Source organism: Balearica regulorum, chromosome 1 (assembly GCF_011004875.1).
Source record: "Balearica regulorum gibbericeps isolate bBalReg1 chromosome 1, bBalReg1.pri, whole genome shotgun sequence".
Classification (NCBI taxonomy): Eukaryota; Metazoa; Chordata; class Aves; order Gruiformes; family Gruidae; genus Balearica; species Balearica regulorum.
Genome location: NC_046184.1, coordinates 89338693 through 89356620, shown reverse-complemented (window position 1 = coordinate 89356620; position 17928 = coordinate 89338693). Strand labels below are relative to the sequence as shown.

At 49.7% G+C, this 17928-nt stretch overlaps 1 protein-coding gene across 6 annotated transcripts in view; it reads left to right on the top strand.

Annotated features, from left to right (window-relative positions):
• The first annotated feature begins 302 nt into the window (after nucleotides 1–302).
• The window catches only part of LOC104634487 (galactosylgalactosylxylosylprotein 3-beta-glucuronosyltransferase 1), a 30516-nt gene continuing 12890 nt past the window's right edge, over nucleotides 303–17928 (top strand). For 4 of the 6 annotated variants that reach the window (XM_075765326.1, XM_075765291.1, XM_075765308.1 and 1 more), the window contains exon 1: nucleotides 303–524. The gene's annotated coding sequence lies outside the window, so the exon portion shown is untranslated. The remainder of the gene's footprint in view (nucleotides 525–17928) is intronic. The other 2 variants (XM_075765335.1, XM_075765318.1) reach the window with 2 other exon arrangements.

Sequence of the window (17928 nt, the reverse complement as noted above, 5' to 3'; positions counted from 1 at the left end):
TCGAGGGAAAGGGCCCCGCGCCCCGTCGCCGACCCCGGCCCCGCGTTGGGCGGCGCGGCGCTCCGGGCAGCGGGGACAGCGCTGCGGCGGTACCCGGCCCCGCTCGCCTTCTCCCCGCTCCGCGGCTCGGGTCGCCTTCTCGCCGCTCCTTCCCCCCCTCGCCGGCTCCGCTCTCGCCCCTTCCCCTCTTAAGGTGGCTCCGCAGGATGCGCGGCGCGCAGGAATCGGCTGCGGGCGGCCCTCGGCGCTCCCCCCCCCCCCCACCCCCGGCACAGGGTGGCCTTAAATCGGCTCCGCGCCGCGCGTAGCCGCATCGCCGGCGCCGTCTGAAGGCGGTCACCGCCATCCGCCGGCAGCACCGACGGGCCGGTCCCGGTCCCGGTCCCGGTCCCACCGCGGCAGGGCCGGCGGGGAGGACACACCTCCGCCCGGCGGCGGGCGATGCTTCCCCGTCAGCCCCCGGCGCGGTGCCGCCCCGCGCTCGGCGCTCCGGCATCTCCGCCGTGACCGGCGCATCTCGCCAGGTAAGCGGGACCCCCCCCTCCCTCCGGCCACCGGGATTTTGGGGGTGGGAGGGGCGCTGGGGATGCAGGGATGACCTTGCGGTCCCCCGGATGCCCAGCGCTTGGCCCTGGGAGGGCTACCCTGCCCCGCGATCAGCAGCCGGGTCCTCAGACTTCACCCGTGCCCAGCGCTCGAACCGGCTCCGCGCTTCACGGGGAAACCCCCGTCCTTGCACCCCCTCCCGACCCGGGCACCTTCCGGAGGAGCAACATCTCACTCCCAGACTGGAATTTTCCAGCTGTGGGGAGATGCCCCCAGTCCTGGTGTCTGTCCACCCGTGGCTGCAGCAGCTGCCGAGCCAACGCCGGGGGGGGGCATTTCCCACCAGGTTACCCAAACGCGGGTCCCGGGCACGCCGCTGCTCCCCGGCAGGTTTTATTGCGCCTCTTCGTAAGAGAAACCGGGGAAGCCGAAAGACAGAGGGGCGGCGGGGTCTGTCACACACGGCCTCGGTGGGAACCAACCCCGAGCGGGCATCCCCGTGAGGAGCTGGGGGCTTCTTTCTGGAGAGAGGTGGACTGGGACGGGGCAAGAGCAGGAGGGCTGGGGAAGGTCTCTGGCCCTTTTCACCTCTGCCTGGTACGCGGGTGTCTGCCGAGGGATGCACTTGCTGGTTTTCTGGAGCAGAGTTTGGGGCAGATGTTCCTAGGTGAGTTGGAAAGAACTTTTTTTCACCCTCCGGCTCCCGCCACTTGCCCATCCAGCCCGGGGACAGGGAAGGAGAAGGAGTAGGCTCAGCAGCTGCATGAGAGGGAGAAACCCTCGGGTGCTGCAAATCCGGAGAGAAGCAGCTGGTTCCTCAGTAATTCCTTAGGCAAACCTGCCAAGGGGCAATTTCTGTGCCTGCCTGGGAGAAAGGGAGTTGGTATCAGCGGGGCAGCACCAAGCATTTCTGTAGCAGAGCAATAATGACAAGCAATAAATACCCATCCGGCAACTTGAAGCCTGCACAGCTCAGGGAGTGAGTGGGGGAGCATGAACGATGCAGCCTCTGCAGGTGCTTTCAGCTCCTTTCCTGGACCCGGAGGAGGCCTCCTTGTGCAAAGCACGTATGCGCAGAATATAGCAGGGTACCATGGCTTCACATACGGGTCTGATCACTCACCTCTGCTCAGGCTTAAGTCTCGTCTGGTGCAAAAAGGGAAAAATGGATAGTGAGGTTCATACCTTGCATCCCTGGACCGCCAACCAGCCTCAGACAGCGCTAGGAGCAGGGGCCATATAGTGAGTTGGAAGATGGGTGCAGAGAGACAGCAGGACGGGATCCTCACAGAAGGGGGGCTGTGGTTACTGTGAAATAAGATATCTTGGTAGGAGATTATGGGGGAGATCAGTCTCAGGTAATAGAGAGGGTTACAGGGCAGGAGGGGGGCACTGGCGTGTGACAGCCTGTGTCACATCTGTTGGCAGCTGTGCATGCTGCCAATCCCCTTTTCTCTGTGCCTTGAAGCAGGATGTGGGGGCCAGGATCGCTTTTCGGTCGGTGCCTGCTCCGTGGTTTCCTGGAAGCTGTCTGTTAGCAGGCACGCCTGGGACACAGACCGTACGTGAGCACCAGCAGCCGAGCGCATGCTGTGCCGGCCCAGCGCGAGGCCAGGAGCCCGGTGGCTGGGATTCCTCCCCTCCTGGAAGAGGCTTCAGTATCGCTTTCAGGGCACTTCGGTCTGCACTGAATTAAGGCTCCGCAGGGCAGTTAATATACAGAGGTAGATGCGCTGAGCAGCTACCGTGTAGTATCGGGTATTTCAGGAATCGGATGAGATCAAATTAAAGTTCTTGGCTTCTTTGGCATTTTCAGTGTAGTAGTAATAATAATAATTACAATAATTGATAAACCATTTAGGCAACATTGCAATCCCAAAGCAATTAAGCTAGCTGACACAGAGCATAGCTGACATGCAGCCACCTTTACAGCGAAGGGCTTCAGCCTGACTTGCAAGACATTCAGCAGCGACGGGATGGAAAGTAAAGCAGATGGGCTGAGGACACTTGCCTCCATGGCAAGGATTTTTACTGAGCAAGGCTCCCGCACCTTTGGGCTTTGTTACGGTGTCATTTGGGAAGACTGTTGCCTAGGGAGCTGTACAGAGCTATAGAGCAGCTAAATGTATGCAAGAGAGAATATACTTCCACAATGTACAGCCCTTAAATTCATATTATTTCCATGGCTTGGGAACATTTTTGTGATTAGCACTTGTGTTGTCTAATGGCATCTTCCCTGTGGAGTGTCCAAGGTGGTACTGGACAGCTCAAGGCTATATCTCCTGTGTACCCAGCATCCTTTCTTCTTGCCTGTTAAGCACGGGTAGAGGTGCTTTCTGGCAGGGAACTTCCCTTTGCTTCAGCAGCAGGCCAGGAGATGTCCTTAGTGTCTGAGAGCAAAGTCGTACCTTTGTCCAGCAGCTTGCTGGCAGGAACCTGGGATGGATTCACTCCGTCCGTACCCCTGGATGGCTTTCCTCCCCTCTTCACCACAGTAATCACCTGCCAGCGGCACTGCCCTGCACACCTCTAGCCTCTGCTGACCCTCTCCCTCGGGGTGCCGATGCTGCAGGCTCCTGCTACCTCCAGCTTCCCATCGATGCATTGGGAGGCAATGTTGCTGTCCCAGCCATGAGGAGCCACCTTACAACCCCATCCACCTCCCAGAGCTTCTTCCAAGGCCACCTCTTCCCCCTCTTCAGCACTCTCAGTTGCCTTTCCTATTCCAGCAGGGCACTGTTTGGGAGCAATAAAGAGATCTCCTGACGTATGCTGCAAGCCTTCATGTATATGCCTACGAGGGATGAGATATTTGATAGGCTCCAAAGATGCCCTTTACTGAGCATGCAAAATTGCTCTGGGAAAGCTCTGCAATTATTCTGCAGGATGTACACAGGAAAGATGATATCTGTCCCCTTCCTCCTTGTATTTAATTCTTCCTAATAAAAGAAGAAGCCTAAAAAGGTGATAATAAGCCAGACTGGAAGCCGGGTCCCATACACCTGCAGGGCCCTGGAGAAGTCTAGAATCACTCTGCCCTTTTTGCTCCTGGCCCTTCTATTAATAAGCATTATGCTTGTCCGCACCACTTCCCATCCAGAGATCTCAAAGTACTCTGCATACGTGATTAAGAGCACTCCCTGCCCACATACAGAGCTGTTTGTCAGGATGACTACCCCCCCTTTACAAGGGAGACACTGCAGCTGATAGCGTCAGAGCTGAGACAGCCCCAGATCGTCTGTCTCCCAGACAAGGCCCCTGCATCTCTGGGAAGCAGCTCAGCCTAACAGGACTGCGATTTAAAACCTACCGGTACCATAAGAGACTAACAAATACAGCGCACGGATGAGACCTGTGGCTATCGTCACCTTCCTCTCAGGTGCAGGCATGACTGCCTACAGCCTGCTCTTCAAAAGGGACACTGGTCAGACCCCACCGATTCCTTCAGGCTGGGGTATGTCTCCAAACTGCACCCCAACCCATGGTCAGCACACTTATAAAAACTTGGTTCTTTATCCTTTCATGCCGTTTTAAGCTGTGCAGGCTCATAATTAAGAGCTTGAAGTCTCTTCTAGCTCCCTCTCGTGTGACATTAGTGCTCCCAAAGGTCTTTCCTTAAGAGCTTGAATTTATCTACTTTGCCAACGTTCCCAAGTGTTCAATCAACTGCCTTGTTGGCTTCCCCCACAGCGCAGTGCGGGGGGCTGAGATCCTTCTCGCTGAGATAAAAACATTGCACTCTGCAAATTCCTCAAATGTATAAAATGTGAGCTAAGTTTCCTCCGGAGACGTGACTTCCCAGGGCTGTGACACAGAGCTGGGATCCGCAGCTCCAGCACAGGACCTTTAGGTTTTGCTTGCCGTTCATTCCTCCTCTGAGCAGGTAATCCCACTAATGCCTGATGCACATAGAGACACTTGTTAAGATGGGGCTAGTTAGCTCAGGGAGACAAACACAGAGGGACATCGGGGTGAAAACCAAAGCCATCAGCAACATGGAAGAGGGAGAATAAATGTTTTTCTACATGACTTTTCTTAGTAGATGAACTAGATGATTGCATTCAGAAAATGTGAAAGGTAGCAATTTGACGATAAAAGTAAGTATTTTCCTATGCTGTACATAGTGATATATGGAACTCGCTGCTACAAGATGCTGCTGGTGCTGAGTGTAGGATTCGGGAAAAGAGGAGACATTTTGATGGATAGTAGATCATTCATCACTGGACAGGATAGTCCATTTGAAATAGATCTAAATCTTCAGGCTTCAACCTCTCACAATTGTCTAGCATAGGATTTCTTGTACCTTCTGAAACCCACAACATTGATCAATGTAAGAGACAAAGGAAAAAAGGAGACAGACATGCTCAAGTGAAGATCGCTGGGGCATATTTTCATTTCCATGCAGAAGCAAAATATACGTGTTTTCTAGCCTGTGTGCTGGCACTTAGCTCTTATAGGTTTGGTTTTTGTCAGCTGGAGCAGGTTCAGGTTAAGTTCTGATGAGACTTGAGCTGGTCCAGCGGTGCTTAGGCTGCCACTTCCCCTGCCTGTGCTGTTGATTTTAATAGACTGCCAGCATCCTGGCAACTTTGTGTGGTGCTGGTTTATGAATAATGCTGCATTACAACAGAAAATGGTATTGTCCTATTCTTTGGATGTTACCCCTCAGCAATGAGAGCAAGGGCATTTATTCCCAGTACAGCCAGCCTCTAGCCAAGCAAAGTGCTGGGATTACTTGGAGATGAACAGGGTTAGCAGTCAGACAATCTCGGCTCTGGATAAAAGATTTTAGAGCAGCAATGTAGTTTCGTTCTGCAAGTTCACGGTGGGTTTGTGTGTGGGAGTACAGGGCACATGGGAACTGTGTTTTGCTAGCAAAGCAGGATTGCTCCTAGGCAGTCCTTGTGTGGGAGAACTTGGAGGAAAAGCCAAGGACCAGGTGGGCAGCAGTAGCTCACAGACCCTGCTTCCCCTGAGGTGATGCTCCCTGTGTGCTGTTGCAGGGCAGCCTGGCTCCTTAAGACACTGGCTCTAAGGGCAGGACCAGAGATGCAGTTTTAGCAAGGTCCTCTGCATCTGACAGAAATCTCCTCATACCCCTTGCTAGAAACAGCACAGTTGATCCTTGCGTGGTGGGAGTAGAGGTTGCTGGCTCCTCTCCCCCTTTGTGTCCCAGTCATTAAAGTAGGATAGTTAATATTCATCTTACCCTGAGCCTTCCTCATTCTGAAAGCATGCTAAAAAATCAGCTGTTAGGGGATATTTCTCCTACGACTGGCAGATTTAATTTATTATTATTGTTCTGTCCATAGCCCCAAGCCAGGCAGCAGTGCTGGGCTTTCTGCAAGAGGGACTTCTTGGCTCCCTGAAGTGCTGGCTGTGACCACAGCAATAGGAGTGCTGTTCATTGGGGCAAAACTGCGCCACATGCCACCTTGGAGGCCAGTGCTGGGTGAGCCTGGGTGGCAGCAAGGGATCTTGTCCTCTCTGCAGTGCTGGGGTGCCTTCCTCACGGGAGGTGGTCCAGCCTAGTGCGTCGGTTGAGTCCTCCCCTCCCCTATCTCCTGCACGGATCGCCAGGGTGATCTTAGCTTTCTCCCTCCTGATATTCCATCCTCTGGATCCTTCCCTCCCGCGGCCCTTCCCCCAGCCCAGATCCACACAAAGGTGAAAAGGGAGGAGGCGCCGATGACTTTCCTGTATCTGCCAGCTTCCCTGTCCACCTCTGACGTGAATGAGGCCCTTCATGTGCTCCTCTTGAGCAAACACAGATGCTTTTGTTTTATGGGCTGGTGGGACGGGATGGAATTAATAAATCAGAGCGCCAGTGCTGTGCTGCCACATTCCTGCAATTTTAAGGCAAGATCACACACGAAAAATGCAGAAGCAAAATAGGCAATCTCTTCAGAGAGAGCTCAGATGCTTTGACTGTGCCTCTTGCTTGCTGTCCCACTTGGTCTCCTTCTCCCTTGCCCTTGTTCATTCCTCGTCATTTCTACTACTCTCTCATTCCCTTTAACCTCATCTCTTCTCCTGTTGCCTCTCTTTCCCTCAGGAACCGCTTAATGTCTCACCTACACCCATTTTTTTTGTCCCTCACCTTCCTTTTGTCTGTGCTTCCCTTACGCCCACCACACACTAAGGTCTGCCCAAGGCTTGTGCATTCAGGTGTGAAGTTCAATGTCCCTTGTGCAAGCGCAGGAGCCAGGAACACCTCGGCTCTTATAGTGTGAACCAAAATGGCTCTTTTTATGCCTGCTTCTTCTTCCCTGCCTCGGTTTCTCCTCATAAGGAGAATGGTGCTGAGTGGTTCAGTGAATGACTCTGGGGATAAAAAACCACCAAGTATTACTGTTCTCCTCTCAGATATGTTATTTAGCAGTGTTTCTGTAAGCAAAATTAGATCTTGCCCCAGAACTGGCAGGCCCTCTTTCTCCTTGAAGGCTAACCAGAAATACTTTGCCAGGCTTTGACTGAAATTAATTATTTTGAGCCAGATAACAAGTTTTTAACATCTCTTCTTGGCTACCATCAGGTGGTAAGGGGCTAGGAGATAAATCTTTTTTCTGCCTTATAATTAGCTAACTGTATGTCAGGCTTCAAGGAGGGCAACATGAACTGTGTTAGTATAAGCTACTGTCAAGGGGCTGAGACACTTCTTACTCACTGCAAGGGTTGTTTTGTGGGGTTTTTTTCCTAATGAGCTTAGGCACTTGAAAGTCATTTCCCCAGAGAGCTTATACATTATTGTGCTTATCTTACCTGTGGGGGAACTGAGGCACTGAAGCAGGTGAAATGATTTGCCCAGATCCACATACTTATGCATAGTTGGAGCCAGAAAAAGAACCAAGAAATCTTGTTTCACAGTTGAGTGCTTTATCCTCTGGCCTCAGAGGAGGCCAGCAAAGACCTTTATCTTGTTTAGATGAGTGGATAGTCATTCCAAGAGGCTGCTGGGGCAAGGGTATCTTTCTGTACTAATACATGTCTTAAAGAGTCCTGTTGCTAAGCGGCTTCAATGACAGATCATGCATCTTCTTCACTAAGCATTGAAATAATTTTTTAATCATTAAAGCTAATATAGAATCCTTAGAAACATCCAAATCTCACAGCAGGGGCTCAAATTAGCAAGCAAACAGAAACCAAATCCTGATTATCCCTGTGCACCTCTATGAAGCCCAGAGGCAGCATCTGTTGAAGTCAAACACGAGCCCGGTTGAGCTGGATCTCAGGGCTGGGCAGGGCAGTCAGAGGCACACTGACAAATCCTACTGCTCCAAGGTCCACAGCAAGTTTCTTTCCTCCCTTGGGCACGTGTGCCAGCTCCTCATCTCTGTGGAGCAATAGGAAAAGAGGTAGGGGTGTTAACCACCAGGAGGTAGCTGAGGTGTCCCTTGGCAGATCTTTAGAAAGGAGAAATTATTTGCATTTTGGCAAGTGCTATCAAGTGGCAGATCTCAGCCTGGCTAGTACTTCTCCCCTACCCCATTCTTTTTTCCCCCCTTGGAACCACATCCTCTATCCTACTCCCATCAACCTCTTGCAGCCGCTGTTTTGTCAACAACTAGATATTTCAGGTGTCCTCTCCGATCCAGCCCCTTGCTCTGCCTTCATTCACATGTCTCCCCTCCACCCTGGGACACCAGCACCTCTTGCACTGTAGCAGCACATAGGCTTCTCCATAGGTCCTCCAGTAATCCCAGTGCGTTTCCCATTCTGGTTAGCAACTCTCGTGCTGTTTCCTGTTGTCCTCAAACCTACAGCACTTGTCAGCATGTTATCAAATGATAACAGGACCTTTCTTTACAGCAGAAGTGATGTTTCTAACTTCCATGTTAGAACAGGACTCTTGGAGCATTGAAGAAAACACAACAATCTCTTATTACTCAATATGCATCAGCAGGTTCATTACAAGGGAAGGCACGGGATGCTGCTAAGCACTTTCCTAAGATCCAGTTATCACTGCTGACCTGGATGCTAAGAAGACTTTTGTGAGTGAATATAGTTTACCCCAAAGGATTCTTTGGGAAAGGATAGTTAAAAATTGCTCCTACCACCTCCAAGAGCCTTCATGCATGGCGCTCCCTTCTCTTGTCACCCTCCTGAGAACGCATCCAGTACTGTTCGTGTATCATGACCAATCTCCCCACTTGTGCTCACAGTCACAACATTAACCTGCTAGACAAACTCTGCACACTTCATCCCACCTAGCAGCCTCTTCTGGAGGTGCTGCAGAGGACCCCCGTGGCTTTCCTGTCACCACCATTCAGCGTTAGATAAGCTGCCATCAGCAAGTTTTGTTCATAGTCTAGCAAGCCAAGCCACGCTTGGATTGTAGCTCCCTGGAAGTCAAACCAAGTCCTGTAGCTGTTAAATGCTGGTGCAAAATAGTCACTAGACATGATTTCTGCTCTTTTGTACTCCCTTCTGCATGGCACTTATCAGATAGCTAAAATCTGATAGTAGATATTTCTCTCCTAAGCCCAACATGGGTCCTGACCTGAGCATCAGATGACAAACACAAACGGCCTAGAAATTAATTACAGCAGCAGAATCAGGAAGCCAATTTCTTCCTTCTTCCTCCCCAAGAAGTTTTGGGATGTTTCTCTTGCCTAGGAACTGTTGTTGGCCCTTTGGGGGTATATTTTGCAGAGCTGGTAAGGGATGGTAGTAGGAGCATTCACACGTATGTGTGGGAAGCTGGGAATGCCTCACCTGGCTTGTGGACATCCACAAACATCCTCACAGAGAACTGCTTTTGGCCTCACCCTGTTGTAGCTCAGAAACACCAAGGTGTCTGTCGCACTGAGGAAGCACTTACAAGATGAAGTTGACAGAAAACCAGCGCGCCAGACACCACCGAGAGATGCAGGGTGTGTGCACGCCTGCAGGATTTTGGGAAGGAAGGGGGTAGGATCAACCTTAGTAACATCATCCTAAGGTTAGCCCAGTTTGGGTAACACTCAGCATCCCTTTGCTGGGAGAGAGTTAGTAAGTTGCAGTAGGAGACTTTACCGCAGAAAGAGAGAAAAGACTCTTCACCAGTCACATAACGTACAGAATCTGGTTAAGGACAAAGACTGGAAAGCAACCAGAAGTGTGCTCTGGGGGGCAGGAGATCATTGTCCAGCAAGGACAAATCAGACCACTGGTTTAAGACATTCCTGAGCTTCTAGAGATCCAGTTTCTAGTTCTGCAGCTGCTACTTTGACCAGCATTGCTGTCTGTGAGGAGCCTACGCACTGATCCAATGCTCTTTAGCTTTTAGATAAACAGAGGTTGCTTTCCTCCCCCCAACACAAGGAGAGAGCCAGATCCACCCTCAAATCAGGAGAGTCTCAGATCCACCTCTAAGACTTACAGCAGCAGCCCATTTCTTGTTTCAATGAGAGACTACTCTTTGTCTGCCCTGGTGTTTCAAGCCAACCTGCCTTTGAAGTGAGCTCAAAGGGCTCTCAAAGTGCAGAGAAGGGTTAAAAAAAAAAAAAGGTTAGTTCATCTTTCCCCTCCAGCCAGAAGTATCTGTTCCTCAGTTATTCTGCCCAAGGCCAACTGGCAGCCCGTGCATGTGGAAGGGATGTGGGAAGGACAGCACTTTTCAGCAGCCCTGAGCGCAGAGATGTCAGAGCTGAGGAGAGGCATCTCACGGCATTTTCTTCCTGGTATTTGTGCAAAGATGGCACTCCAAGCTCAAGGGACAGACGGAGCAGATGATAACTTACCAGCTTGGAGGGTAGTCTCAACCCCTTATTGCATCCAGGTCTTGAGTAGCCTGAAGCACACAAATTCACAGATAAGCCCCCAAGTACAACACAGCATAGGCTGACCTCCCTCCCAGGAGACGGTTTATAGACAGCATGTGCAAAGACCAGTTTCAGCCCAGGTTATTTTCATGTGCAATTGAGGAGCACAGGAGAGAGCAAGCCCTATACAAGCGAGCCCTATAGCGAGCCCTATGCACTCCAAGAGAGAGCGAACAGAATTTGGTTTTTGTGCTGTGAGCTTGTCTGCCCTCAATTCCCTCATAGCCTTCCTTGCCTTCCCAACAGACAAGCCTCTTCCATTTTAACAGGACAAGACCTAGAAAAACAGAAACCAAAGCCTACACCTTTTCTTTCTGGTAGGACTGGATTGTTGTCAACAGGGCATTTGGCTTTTGCTACTCCTCAGCTCCATCTGTTTACCGAAATGCATCCACTGCGTACTTCTTCTACAAAGAAAAACTTCTTTCTCTCATGATGTAGGGTTATCTTCTGCTGGTGCTTGAGTTAGATGTTTCGACTATCACACTGACTGCTCCCCTGGCATTCCCAGAAATTGAGAATCATGTATAGGTCTCTTGATCTCAAACACCCTGGCACCTAATTTGTATGTGGCCAGCTTATGGTCCAGAGTCAACAGCTTCCCTGTTAGGACAGGGAAGGACAGCAGGACAGCCTCGGCAGGACACTGGCCATCACCTTCCTGCCCCTTCTTTCCTTCGCTGCCTTCCTCCCTTTTCATTTCACACACAGCATGGGAGAACACCGTTGGTTTCTAACTCTCTACTTTTCATTCTGGCGTTTCTTTTAATAGAACCCAAGCTATACAGATCATCTGTGGCATTCAAGGTACAAATCAAGCAGCGGACCATAACGTGTATCTATTGCAAAAGATAATTCTCTAGGTGCCACTTTATTTCTCCGTTCTACGTTTGTTTTTAAAAGCGTCTGCACGACACTTAGATGCCGCACAGCAAGAGGCAAATCTAATGAGTGCTGATGATTTATTCGGAGGAAGAGATCAGAATTAGCATTTGGGTCCATCTCAGATAGTTATGGAGCGAGCGTGTTTCACACAGCTCAGAGAGCTGCAACAGCAAAAATGTCCATCAAGGAGCCCAAAGCGGTGTTTCTCCTCTTTCCACTTCTCACTTAACCAGCACCTGCATGATGTGGTGGCAACTCATCAGTGCTGGCCAGCATCTGTTCTGTGCTAATCTGTGGAGCAGCCACCCACGAAAACATTCTGCCTAAATTTGCTGTTTGCATGATGCTTTTATTGATCACATAATTAAGCTAGCATTCCCAAATAAAAACTCCAGGGGACTGCTGTCCATACACCACATACATCCTCTGCCCACAGTTGTTTCCATGAAATAAGGGGTCTGGACTCTTCAGCTCTGGATTCTTCAGGGTGCCAGCACACATGTGGAATCATTAAAACGGCAGTATTTCCACAAGTTTTGGGAAGACAGTAGACATCTTTAGCTATGTCTGTGTTTTAAATGGCATAATTGCTGTTCCACTCGTTTGCAGTGTGATTTCATCCAGAGCAGCTTCTCCTTCAGTTTCTTTTGCCCTCCCTAGAGGTAACTGGGAGGTCCAGCAGGGAAGAGCATTTTGACATTGCCTTTGAAAGTAGGAGGAAAACAAGCTGTCTAAATCAATCAAGAGTGTGTATTAGTGATAGTATGTTCCTCTGGAGGTCTGCATTTGATGTCATATTGACACATAGCTAAGATCAAAGCCCATCTCTGCATCCTGGCTGCTACCAGAGGAACAGCATTGGCCTTTGGGCCCCATATCTTTACAAGGAGCTTGTGATCAACGTGATTTATTTTTTTTCCCCCAAACAAGCACCTGTGAAATGTAATTATCCATCAAATAGTGCCTAATGCCTTTTTCTCTGAAAAAGTAATTCCTCTCTGTCTTTGAAAATGTTCTGGAAGCAAATACTATGGGTTTTTCCTTTCTGCTTTTGTAAGAAACCTGTAAAATGACAGCTCCCACTCCTGCTGAACAGGCATCAGCTGTTAACTCAGTAGGAAAAGCTCTGGATGAAATGTACAGATACTTTGGAACAATCCGGTATTGTTTTCACTTCCTTAGAATTATTTTGCCTCCTCAGAAAAAAAGAAAGCTTTTTTTTTTTTTTTTTGGATAGTGCAGATATTGGGCTGATTCACGCTGATACGCTTGCAATGATTACTCTGTAATAGTCACCAGCGCCTAAAAAGGACCTCGGTTCTGCCAGAGCTTGGCAGCAGGGGAGAGAAGTCGATGTTTGAATAAGCCCCCGACTTCCCTTTCAAAAGAGGATAACTCCAAGCAGAGAGGTCTCTCAAGAGAGAGCTGGCTTTCTCAGGAGACATCTGGCACCTCCTGCGTCTGTTTGGCCCTGAGCTGCCAATCTTTCTCTGGGTATTTCTGGCACCCCTGGATTGTGGCTCTGCAGCGCAGGTGCAGAAAAATTGGGATGGGGTGGAAGGCTTCGTCCCTCTGAGTCACAGCCCACCCTCACCAAAGCTCGGGGATGGAAAGGCGGTGACAGGTCGCACAGGTCGATCATGAAGGACATTTGGGTCTGGGATGATTAAAAATAGCCTGGTTTAGACCTCCTTTTGCAGGCTCAGGAAGGCTTCCTGCATAGTTGGGCTTTGCAGCCAAGTTCAAGGTCTAGTCTATATCTGAACTGGGTTATCTGTGTTCCTGCTGATAGCCCAGATAGTGCCTGGATACCCTTGATCTACCCGGGGATAGGAGGCTGAGCCACGCGCTGTCTCAAAAGTATTGGCTCCTGTGGGACCTAGCCAGCAGATTTAATTAGCTTCGTCAACGTTTCTTTTTTGTTTTCTGTTGGGATTTTTTTGCTTTTTTTTTTTTTTTTTAAACTTGGGAACAAAGGCCTGTATAAAGCATCACCCTCCCCCACTCCATGCTGCTCAGACATGAGCCACACGTCTGGGATAAGGATGCTCTTGGGAAAGGCGCTGTGCTGAGCTGTTTACGGACCAAGGTTGGAGGAAGATGCTTGACTTGGGTTCACGCGGGTGGTGGAGGGATATGGGGGGTGCACGGCGTGTTCTCCAAGGACAAGCCTGGTTTCTGAGCTGAAGTAATTGCAGTCCCATATGGCAAAGGGATCAGAGCTGGCAGGGAGAGGATGAAGCCTTTCTTTACATCTGAGGAAGAAGCGCGGGGGCTTGGGAGGGCGGCTGTTTCACTGGGAGTGACTCATTTCCCGGGGAAGTTGTCCCCGCAGGAGCCCGCGCACCGAGTGACAAAGCGTAGATGGGGCCAAACCTTGAAACCCTACAGCTGCTGGTAGCTCCGCTCTTCCTGCCCTGGGGAAGGACCTGGTCATCCTTCCCCATATTGTTTTATTATTTGTAGTTCTGTGGTTTTTGTCTCTCCAGGGGGCTCACTTAATGTTGCCTCACTCTCTGTCCCCACAAGCGGTAAGGAAGTACTCGCCTCATTCAGATGGCAGGCATCGCTTGCCCGGAGCCATTCACGAGGTCTGCGGCAGAGGGATGATTAAAACCCCCATCAGAAGAGCACCCTTCCACCTTTGGACAGAACCACAGTGGCCTGCATTGCCTGTGCTACTGGGAGGTCAAGATCCCAGTTCTGGGTTTAGAAAAGAGCCTTTCCCTTCCCTGTTCCATTAACATTTACCTTCCTAGAAAAAAATACTTTTTTTTTTTTTTTCTTTCCCTTTGCTTTTCAGCCACCCAGTTCCAGCAGAGTTTGAGGGAGGAATTGCTGCTTATTGAGCACAAAACCCAATCTCCCTTTTCCCCTTCCGTTTCCTACCCCCACAAGCAATATAGCTGGACATGAACCCTCAGGCACTGTCCTTTAGATCTAGCCTGTCCTTTCTGTCCTACATCGACGCCATTCCTGCAGAACTGTCTCAGGGTCAGAGGAGTCCCGCTGATGAGAAATGTCCTGTTGTGGCTGTGTTTGCACAGTAATTACCCCTGCTTATCCCAGAGCAATAACCCATTCCACCCACTTCTGTGATTCCTTGAATCCATCCTCCCACTTTATTGTGCACATCTCAAACAGGCAGGAGACTGCCCGGTGAGGGGAAGTGCTGCAGCATCTTGGCGTGTCTCAATTTTAAACAGTATTGAAGTTTCGGCTGAAGGCTCTGATGGGCCCAAGGGAATGAGGGGAGGAGAGGGGACAGCAGCTTCCTGTGGATTTCAGTAAAGCAGAGACGGAGCCGTTGCTGATCACCACAAATACCGGCGCTGCCATGAATTATGCATTCCTTGTTTAAAGAGAGGTCGCTCTCATCAATAATTGAAAGCTCCTTGCTCTGCCTTCAGCATCACGTCTCCCACACCGGGAGTTAGGGAACTTAAGAAATGTGCATGGACTTCCTCAAGGTGGCTAGGGGCTGATGGACAGAGGCAGCAAAATGCAGGCAAAACAAACCAAAAACCCTGCTGACAGTTTTGGTGCATGAAATTAAGAGTCATCTGCACCTGCTGGCAGCTCTGCTCCAGTTCTGCCCCTCACACCCCTTTCCCCTCCCATCTCCACACCTCTCTCCTCCCAGGGTACGAACTGAATGGGTAGGCTTGCAAACATGGTACAAATCAAGATCAGAGGGTGTTTCTTGAAGCTTTTGGCTCCATTATCTGAGACTAGTTTGCTTTGGGTGCTTGCCTAGAAAAGTCTTTACACTGGATGGCAGGATGTTCCTGGGGGAAAGTCTGAACTCTGAAATGTGTCCCTCTGGGAAGATAATAATCTTTAGAGTCTGTGTCTCAGACTACTGACACACAGTCCTGGGGCTGGGGTTGATCCAGCATTCAGGGTCTCGTAAACCTGGCTCAGATGGGCTGGCTGCCCTGAACCAGAGGCTGCAAAATCATCTTACCTGCAGAGCAAACTTTTTGAAAGGTGTGATGATTCTTGTGCTGAATCAGGCGAGTGGAGGGCAGAACTGAAACCTCAGAACAGAACTAGCAAAGCCTGTGTGATCCTAACTGTTTCAGAGTTATCAAAGAGGACATAAAATTGAACAGCTTTTCAAAAGGACTATAGGAAAATCACAGGCACCTGAACTCACATGTCAGCCTTATAAACCCCAGCCAGCTGGGCCTCTCCCTAGCTTTCACCTTTCTGTACCATTCACCCACACATGTCCTTTCCAACTACTCCACAGCTCAGGGAGGAAGTCACATACCTGACTTCTTACAGTTGTATCTGAACAGTGAGGCTGCCTGGATTGTTCTCCAGCCTGGGAATCCTTATCCCTCTCCCAACATCTGAGCTGCCCTGCCTGTAGCAAATTGTACCCTGTGTTGGTAATTAGTCAACAGCAGATGAAGGGATCGGTCACACGTGATGCTCTGAGCCTCAGCCAGATCTTGCTTCTCTTCAGCGTCAATCTGGGGCATCCAAGCTGGGGCTGGGCACTTCCCGCCATGTGCTTCTCTCATTCTCTTCTCCTGAATCCTTTCAGATTAATGCCCCCTGCATCAGCACATGAGCTTAAACGGAGACTGGATGCTGTTGCATCCCGGGAATTGAGAAGTCTGACAAAGCAGCGTGAAGCGAGAGTAGTACGAGAAACATTTTGTCCTTATCATTCTTAGCTTTGTGTTCTCTGTGTGTGTGTTTGTTTATTTTTTAATGGAGAACAGAAGATTGATGGATGAAATTAAGAAGAGGGATGTGTAATTGGAAAACAGCTCAAGAAGGCTACAGGCAGCATATTGAAGGCATCCATCAAACATCCAGCTAATGTTGTTAAGGGTGTGTAACACAAACAGGGGCTGCAGGAGACACTAGGAAAAAATAAAAGGGAAGAGAAAGGGGAATAGGCAGGACAGGGGAAATAGCAAGGGAGGAGAAGAGCCAGCAAGAGAGTACAATCAATAATATTTGTATTGCAATTGCATCCAAAGGCTCCTGTTGGGATCAGTGCAGGACTATACAAGCACATTAAGAGACAGTCCCTGCCCTCTACAGCTTAAACCCAGGAATTACGGGATGATCACTGGAGATGGGTTTAGATGATCACAAAATTTTCTTCTGATCTTGAATCTCATTTAATAGGATCTACTCTGAATGGGTTTAAAGGCAGGAGGAAGGTAGCTGGTTGTGCCAAGAATACACACAGTAATGCCTGCCAGCCAGGCATGCAATTAATCTCAGTCACTTAGGGGACTTTGTTTTTTAATTATAAAAAGTAGGTAGAAATATGTGCAGTAAACCTCCATAAGCCCCACTGGAGCCATCAGCAGGCTACCCAGAGGCATTGACATATGACTCTTTTTTGATCCTATGTTTTCAAAGAGATAGGCTGATGCTTTAATGGACCGCTATGTGGGAAATATTCTGTGCAGGGTGGACATTAAGAAAATGCACAGGGCCTTTGTGTGGGGAAGGACAGAAGACAAAGGCTAAAATTATTAGTAGGCCAAGGGATTCCTCTAGTCTTGGAAACAAGGAAGAAGAGAGACTCTTAAGGATTGAGAAAAGGCAGGTGAAAGATGTAAAGGAACAGAGAAGAGCACAAGCGTGATGGATACAGGGGACGGCACGGGGGGAGAGAAGGTAAGGTTTTAAAGAGAAAATAAAGTATTCCAAGACAGATTTTCTGAAAATGGCGTTAAAGTCAGACTCCTCTGTGAGATTCACAAGTGACCTGGTGCTTTATGCAGGGTTTAACTTCTTCAGCATTGCATGCTTTGGAAAAGCAATAGAGAGAGAAGGTGCATGTAGAAATAAATGAGCAAGGAGCACCAGGGGAGTTGCACACACAGACAGCATCTCCGCTTTTCTGCAGTGTTCAGGAAACATGAACAGGGCTGGCTGTGAGGAGGAGGAGGAGAAAGAACTAGAAAGGGAATTCGTTAAAGCTCTTCTAACTCTGATCCACTCTCCTCTGTGCTCTCTTGGTAACACAGCTGCCACCGCCACCTCCTCCTCTCCTTCCCTCCAGAAGCGACCCGAGTTTGCAGCAGCGGCAGGCCTGCTGCATAGAAACTGTGCCTGTATAATTAAGGGCTTTTATTAAAGGGAAAAAACACTGGCTGCCTGACTGTAGCACGGGGACATTTGTAATTGCAAGCATCTCAGAGGAAGCAAGGAGCTGTGATGACCCCAAGCCAGGGCCCAGCAGGACCTAGGCGTCTGCTGCCATTATGAGGCAGTGCAAAGCCCTCCTTGGATTTCTTTGGTGGCTTTTTCTGTTCTTGTGGCCCCAAGTGATGGGAAGCTTTGCTCTGTGCTGCTACTCTGGTAAGGGAAGGGATTTTCTTGTGGGAAAGCAACCCCTGCTGCGGGTGACACCATCCTGCCCTGTGTCCAGCCTAAATCTGTAGCTTACCGAACACCTATGCCTTCGGCACTACAGCTTGAAGGACGCTCTTGTACCTGTCCTGGACCCGTTAGAAAGCAACAAAATTGTGCAGAGCAAGCATGTTTGCTGCACAAGGCTCCTGCCGGCATCACCAAAACACTCTTATGTGCCCCTGGCCACACAGGCTCCTTGGCTTTCACTAGCTTGAAAGTAGAAGAACGGCCACCACGGTGTTCCCTGCATGAGAAGGTAAGAAGCACTAGAGATTATCACCACAAATGGTTAGTTTGGGGA